Genomic DNA, 7529 nt, shown 5'->3' on the forward strand with positions numbered 1-7529 from the left:
GTACAGTAGCCTTTGTTTGCAATTACAGAGGTCAAACGTTTCCTGTAGTTTTTCACCAGGTTTGCACGCACTGCAGGAGGGATTTTGGCCCACTCCTCCACACAGACCTTCTCTAGATCAGTCAGGTTTCTGGCCTGTCGCTGAGAAACACGGAGTTTGAGCTCCCTCCAAAGATTCTCTATTGGGTTCAGGTCTGGAGACTGGCTAGGCCACGCCAGAACCTTGATATTCTTCTTACAAAGCCATTCCTGGGTTATCCTGGCTGTGTGCTTCGGGTCATTGTCATGTTGGAAGACCCAGCCTCGACCCATCTTCAATGCTCTAACTGAGGGAAGGAGGTTGTTCCCCAAAATCTCGCAATACATGGCCCCGGTCATCCTCTCCTTAATACAGTGCAGTCGCCCTGTCCCATGTGCAGAAAAACACCCCCAAAGCTTCACAGTAGGGATGGTGTTCTTGGGATGGTACTCATCATTCTTCTTCCTCCAAACACGTTTAGTGGAATTATGACCAAAAAGTTCTATTTTGGTCTCATCTGACCACATGACTTTCTCCCATGACTCCTCTGGATCATCCAAATGGTCATTGGCAAACTTAAGACGGGTCTGGACATGTGCTGGTTTAAGCAGGGGAACCTTCCGTGCCATGCATGATTTCAAACCATGACGTCTTAGTGTATTACCAACAGTAACCTTGGAAACGGTGGTCCCAGCTCTTTTCAGGTCATTGACCAGCTCCTCCCGTGTAGTTCTGGGCTGATTTCTCACCTTTCTTAGGATCATTGAGACCCCACGAGGTGAGATCTTGCATGGAGCCCCAGTCCGAGGGAGATTGACAGTCATGTTTAGCTTCTTCCATTTTCTAATGATTGCTCCAACAGTGGACCTTTTTTCACCAAGCTGCTTGGCACTTTCCCCGTAGCCCTTTCCAGCCTTGTGGAGGTGTACAATTTTGTCTCTAGTGTCTTTGGACAGCTCTTTGGTCTTGGCCATGTTAGTAGTTGGATTCTTACTGATTGTATGGTGTGGACAGGTGTCTTTATGCAGCTAACGACCTAAAACAGGTGCATCTAATTTAGGATAATAAATGGAGTGGAGGTGGACATTTTAAAGGCAGACTAACATTTATTTGAGGGTCAGAATTCTAGCTGATAGACAGGTGTTCAAATACTTATTTGCAGCTGTATCATACAAATAAATTGTAAAAAAAAAAATCATACATTGTGATTTCTGGATTTTCTTTTTTTGATTATGTCTCTCACAGTGGACATGCACCTACGATGACAATTTCAGACCCCTCCATGATTTCTAAGTGGGAGAACTTGCAAAATAGCAGGGTGTTCAAATACTTATTTTCCTCACTGTACTTGAGCCTCTGCCCCTTTAAATTGATAATAGTAAAGTGCCCTTTCGGTCATATTGAGGTGCACAATTTCAACCGAGGGGGATACTCACCAAGAGCTAAGGGTGTAAAAATTACTCACCCACTCGCCAACCTGATCTCACAGAATTCCGTGAAATGAACACGGGTCCCTTAACTCAAAATCCGTGGCAGTTTCACGGAATTGCCGAAAATTCTGTGATGGGTCCACGGAAGTGATGCCTATGTAAGTCAACGACAGTATACAGACGCGTTGGGCATGTTGGTTATCATCATGAAACTATGATTTTTGCCATTATGACATGGAGTGTGATTCTCGATTTAATCAGCCAACATAATTTTATTTACAATTATAATTTTTTTATTTACAGTATTTAGACACGTTTTGAACACGTAACCCAATCCCTTCCCTAAACATACCCATTGGAAGGGGCTCTGACACCGTTAAGGAATGCAGGTGTCAGATCTGTACGATATTCTTGTCTGTGCGCCATGTCCGCAGCAAGAAGAGAGCGATGCGAACACACTGACACATCTGGAGAGATTTGGTTTCAACATTTATCAGACAAAGTTGTCTAATCTTACTTGGGTCTTACTAAGTCTACTTGGGTCTCAGGTTGAATTCAGTGATGTTTCAAGCTTTCCTATCAGAAGTCGTTTTTATTGTTATAATAATGATTTTTAGACATGTCAAATCAAGTCATAGTGGGCTGGCTGTAGGTAAAAATAGTATTATTTTAATTTTAAAAGTGTTTGTTTTCCTGTAGATGGCAGCAATCCTCCACTAAACCAAAGCACATGTTCACATTATCATCATGAATAAAAATGAGAAATGTAGATCTTTTTAAAAAGTGGATTTTACATAAAAAGTTTCCATTATACACTGCTCAAAAAAATTAAAAGGAACACTTTTTAATCAGAGAATAGAATCAAGTCAGTTAAACTTGTGGGATATTCATCTGGTCAGTTAAGTAGCAGAGGGGGTTGTTAATCAGCTACAGTTTCAGCTACTTTGGTGTTAATGAAATTACATACAGATTCACTAGATGGGCAACAATGAAAAGACCCAAAAACAGGAATGTTTTTTCAGGTAGAGGCCACTGGCATTTTTTTCCCTACTCATCTTTTCTGACTGTTTTTCACCAGTTTTGCATTTGGCTAGGGTCAGTGTCACTACTGGTAGCATGAGGCGATACCTGGACTCTACAGAGGTTGCACAGGCCGTCCAACTCCTCCAGGATGGCACATCAATGTGTGCCATTGCCAGAAGGTTTGCTGTGTCTCCCAGCACAGTCTCATGAGCATGGAGGAGATTCCAGGAGACAGGCAGGTACTCTAGGAGAGCTGGACAGGGCCGTAGAAGGTCCTTAACCCATCAGCAGGACCAGTATCTGCTCCTTTGTGCAAGGGGGAACAGGATGAGCACTGCCAGAGCCCTACAAAATGACCTCCAGCAGGCCACTGGTGTGAATGTCTCTGACCAAACAATCAGAAACAGACTTCATGAGGGTGGCCTGAGGGCCCAACGTCCTCTAGTAGGCCCTGTGCTCAATGGCAATGGCAAATGCCAATCAAGCTCAACGGTGCTGGGCAATGCGCACAGGGCCTACTAGAGGACGATGGGTCCTCAGGCCACCCTCATGAAGTCTGTTTCTGACTGAGGGTTTTAGTTCACCCAAAAACTGAAAATTCTGTTAATAATGACTTACTTGGCACAATGCACTGTACACTCTCAAGACCCATAAAAGGTACTAAAGACGTCGTTACAAAGTCCATCTCACTACAGTGCAGGTTCTACAATAACTTTATAAAGCGACGAGAATAGTTTTTGTGCGCAAAAAAACCCTAAATAACGACTTTTATAGTCATCACCGATTTCAAAACACTGCATCATGAAGCTTCGAAGCGTTATGAATCAGTGAGTCGAATCAATGAGTCGAATCATGATTCGGATCGCATGTCAAACCGCCAAACTGATGAAATCATGTGGCTTTTGCGATCCAAACCGCTGAATCGACATTCACCTCCATCCTCCCCACCACCACCAGGATGGTCCCTGCCCACACCTCCCAGAGGGGTCAGCTGTGCCCCTGCCTTCATCTTAGGGCAGGAAATGCAGAGTCCGTTCCCCTCTGGATGTGAGATACGGACGGGGCCTTCGCCAAACAACCTTATAACTTGCTTTCATTCGCTGGTCTGTTAAAGGGTTAGTTCACCCAAAAATGAAATTTCTTCCATTAATGACTCACCCCAATGTTGTTCCACACCCGTAAGACCTCCGTTGATCCTCGGAACACAGTTTAAGATATTTTAGATTTAGTCCGAGGGCTTTCAGTCCTTTGAATGTAAGTCTGTGCACACTTTGCTGTCCACGTCTAGAAAGGTAATGAAAACATCATCAAAGTAGTCCATATGTGACATCATTTGGTTAGTTAGACTCTTTTGAAGCGTCGACAATACATTTTGGTCCAAAAATAACAAAAACTAAGACTTTAAGAAGCATTGTCTTCTCTTCCGGTTATCTTGGAATCCGCGTTCACGAGGTCACAGTGACGCTGCAGACGTAAGACGCTGTGACGTGTTATCTGGTGCGACAGAGCTTCGTTTGTAGTCTGAGGGAGACGCACGCTGTACTGAGTCTTCCTCAAGTGATGGAAGAGGCCTGTGGAGAAGTTGAGGCACGGATGGATCCAGCATTCATGGCTTTTCCCCCCAGGATGCATGATCGTGACAATATATGCGGTGATGTTGATGATTCTTTGACCAGATGTAAATCAGAGGCAGGATCTATAAAGTTCATTGATTCAATGATTTCAGTACATTATTCATTTATTTATTGGGTGAAAATTCACCGTTATACAACTAAACTCATCATTAAATAACTTTGAATAACACAATAAACATGTATTTGTGCATCTACAGCTGAATGTGTTATTAAATCAACAGAGAACACATTTGTAGTTTTGACGTCAGTATTTATTTTTGATAAATGCATTAATAAACTGCAGTGCCTCATTATGCAGTGAATACTGAACTGTTCCGCTAACTTAAGAGTGTGTTTAGTTTGCTGTGTTGATTGTTTGAGAGCAACTACATTCATTTGGAGAAATGTGTCAAATCGATTGCGAAAAACTGTAAAATCTTTTTTTTTTTACAACCAAATATTTGTAAATATATACCCAAACTTGAGCTGTTTTTATCAGTATTTGAGAGAGATCTACAAACCTTTTCACTCAGCCATAATGATCTATTGGCGTCCTCTGGATGTTACAGTACTCATTACAGTATCAGGCTTAACGTTATTACCTGTCAGTTGATAAATGCAGGGATGCAAACAGGTGAGTGGTAAAAAAGGTGAGAACATTTCGTTAATAGAGAAAACATTCTCAGAGGTCAGGTTTAAAAAAAATATACATTTACTTTTCATGCTCATTTCTAGTCACTATTAAATATCTTTGCATCTGCCTGAAAACGAATTCTGCCCCGGTATGGGTTTTGTCGAGCCATTCGTTAGTCTTGTTGTTTGATGATAAAAATATGAAAATGTAGTTGCAATAAAAGCGCTAAGAATCCGTACAGCTGTAGCAGCACAGGACTATTATTCTGCTGTGCTGAACCAAGCGGCGACTTCCCGCAGTTTCTCTTGAAGCCAATACGGAAGTGACTTAAACTGCAATTCATCGACTGGCCACTAGAGACAGAAGGAGCAGAATCTCATTGAGCTCATGTTAAAATGCCCAACTTTACAGCAGAAGAACCGTTTACATGTCTGGTACAAATTGTGGTTTTGGTCTATACGGCTAATTTTGCCCTTCATGACGACTGTGAGGGAGGTGAATTAATTTATAACTCATTCGTTTACATTATATAAAGCCTTAAAGTTCTGCATAATTAAGGGCATGGCCACTTTGAGTGACAGGTGGATAGCCATTTATTTATGTCTGTTAGTCATCGCGTCACCTCAGCTCCACCCACGTCCCGCCTCTTTGCCCATTTTCTGTTATCCGGGAGTGACGTGCTGCCAAGATGGTGACGGCCAGCTCGTCCATACTTTAGGCTTCAAAACTGCTCTTCAGAATCCTTTGGGTGACGTCACGGACACTACGTCCATATGTTTTTACATTCTATGTGCGGAACTGAGGAAGAACCGATGATGAACCGGCTGACCAATCAGCAGAAAGGGGCGTATAATTCCCACCCACGTGTAGAAATCGAATATTCAAACTGTTTATTCATTTTTCTACCTCTTTACGAAAAATCAAACCGAAATCTTGTTTTTCTGAAAAAATAAAAAACGCTGTTTTCTCATTTGTCTACATTCAATATGAAAAAAAAAACGACTGAATGAATGAAACATGGATTCTGAACGGACCTATTATATAATGCAATTGTGATAAATGCATAAACATTTGTGAAAACTGCATTTCTTGTGTTGTGAGTATTATTAATAAAGCAGATATCAGTTTGGGGCTCATTGAAAACAAACCATGTGCATTTGATATTATGACAAATTCCAGAGTTTTGTTTGTTGTGTTTGGACAAATGGTGCTTAAATGTTTGTGATTTGTGTAAAGACAATAAAAAGAGCTGTGATTGTTTTGTCCTGATATATTAAAGTTTTGGTTGGATGTATGAACGATTATGAAAACATCTTAGAATTGTGTGTTTAGTGTTTTGAGAAAACGGTTCACATGATTTGTAATTTGTGTGAAATGAATTAAAACTTACAATCTCTTCAGGCGTCACAGAACTTCCCACAAAGGATGAAGACGAGGATGATGAGGTTTAAATAAAGACGTTTACTTGAGTAAAACAAACGAAAGACGTGTATAAACAGGATTAAACGCAACAGTGTGAACGATACACACACAACACCAGACCGAGAACTGACAGGAACTGAAAGCTGAAGTGGAGCTGATGAAGGTGAAGGATGGCAGGTGTGTGTGATTGAGGAGTGTGTGCAGGTGGAGCCAGGAGGATCATGGGAAATGTAGTGGAGGTGACAAACTGGAAAATGACAATGAAACTAAATCAAACAGAAGAACAAACAGAACAGACATAACGCTGACATGAGGACCATTACAAAGTGTTCAGATCACTGAGTTCACTGTTTGGAGAAATGTGTCAAATCGACTGAGAAAAACTGTAATGCCGAGCTGAAGTGACATTTACAATGTGTCAGTATCGTAGAGGTGTGTGTGTGTGTGTGTGTCCATGAGAGCCACCAGCGAGTCAAAAGACACACACCTCTCAACACACTTCAGGTGTGAAAGTTCAGATGATTGTAGTGATGTCACAGTTGTGTAGAAGATGTTGATTGTGTTGTTGAGCTGTGAGGAAGCATCATTACACTGTTATTGCAACTCAACGCTTTAAATATTTACCCAGAGATAGGAAATGTTTTGTAACATTTTATTTTATTTAGTGTGAGAGTGTGTGATGACCTCAAAGAATTCACAGGTGAAAAAGACGTAATATTAAATATTATTAAAAATATACTTGATATTCAAGTAGAATGCATTTTAACGGGGTGGTAAACCACGATTTCACTATTATAACTTTAGCTAGCGTGTAATGTTGCTGCTTGAGCATAAACAACATCTGCAAAGTTACAACGTTCAAAGTTTAAAGCAAAGGGAGATATTTGCTTTTAAAGAAATCAGTTTCTAAGGACTACAGCAAACGGCCAGTAGGCGACTACACACATTCCTCCAGGTTTTGCTGACATCACCAGGCCCAATATTTACATAAACCCCTCCTCCGAGAATATTAAATAAGGGGGGGTGAGGCCATTTTGTATCGCTGCGCTGTTGTGGTTAGTTAGGCTGGAGTGTTGTTGCCGCGATGCCGAGGAAACGCTGTTATTTCCATCTGGATTGCAGGTCTGGGGTACTTGCTCTGTTCAGCCTTCCTTGGGACGGGGGTGCGTTGCAGAGCGTTTAACATACAGCATGTTATATGCACGTGTGTTTGAGTCAGCGGGGAATCAGGCGCGCAGGGCTCTGCAGCACATCAGAGGAAAACATCCACCGTCTTCGCGATTTCAATGCCAGATTTGCACAACGTCAGCTGCGTGAAAAAAACACTGCCGGTGCGTGGATGCACGACGCGCGCGCTGCACATTTCACGGAGGACAACACAAACTTCGC

Source organism: Gobio gobio (genome assembly GCF_949357685.1).
Source record: "Gobio gobio genome assembly, chromosome: 11".
Classification (NCBI taxonomy): Eukaryota; Metazoa; Chordata; class Actinopteri; order Cypriniformes; family Gobionidae; genus Gobio; species Gobio gobio.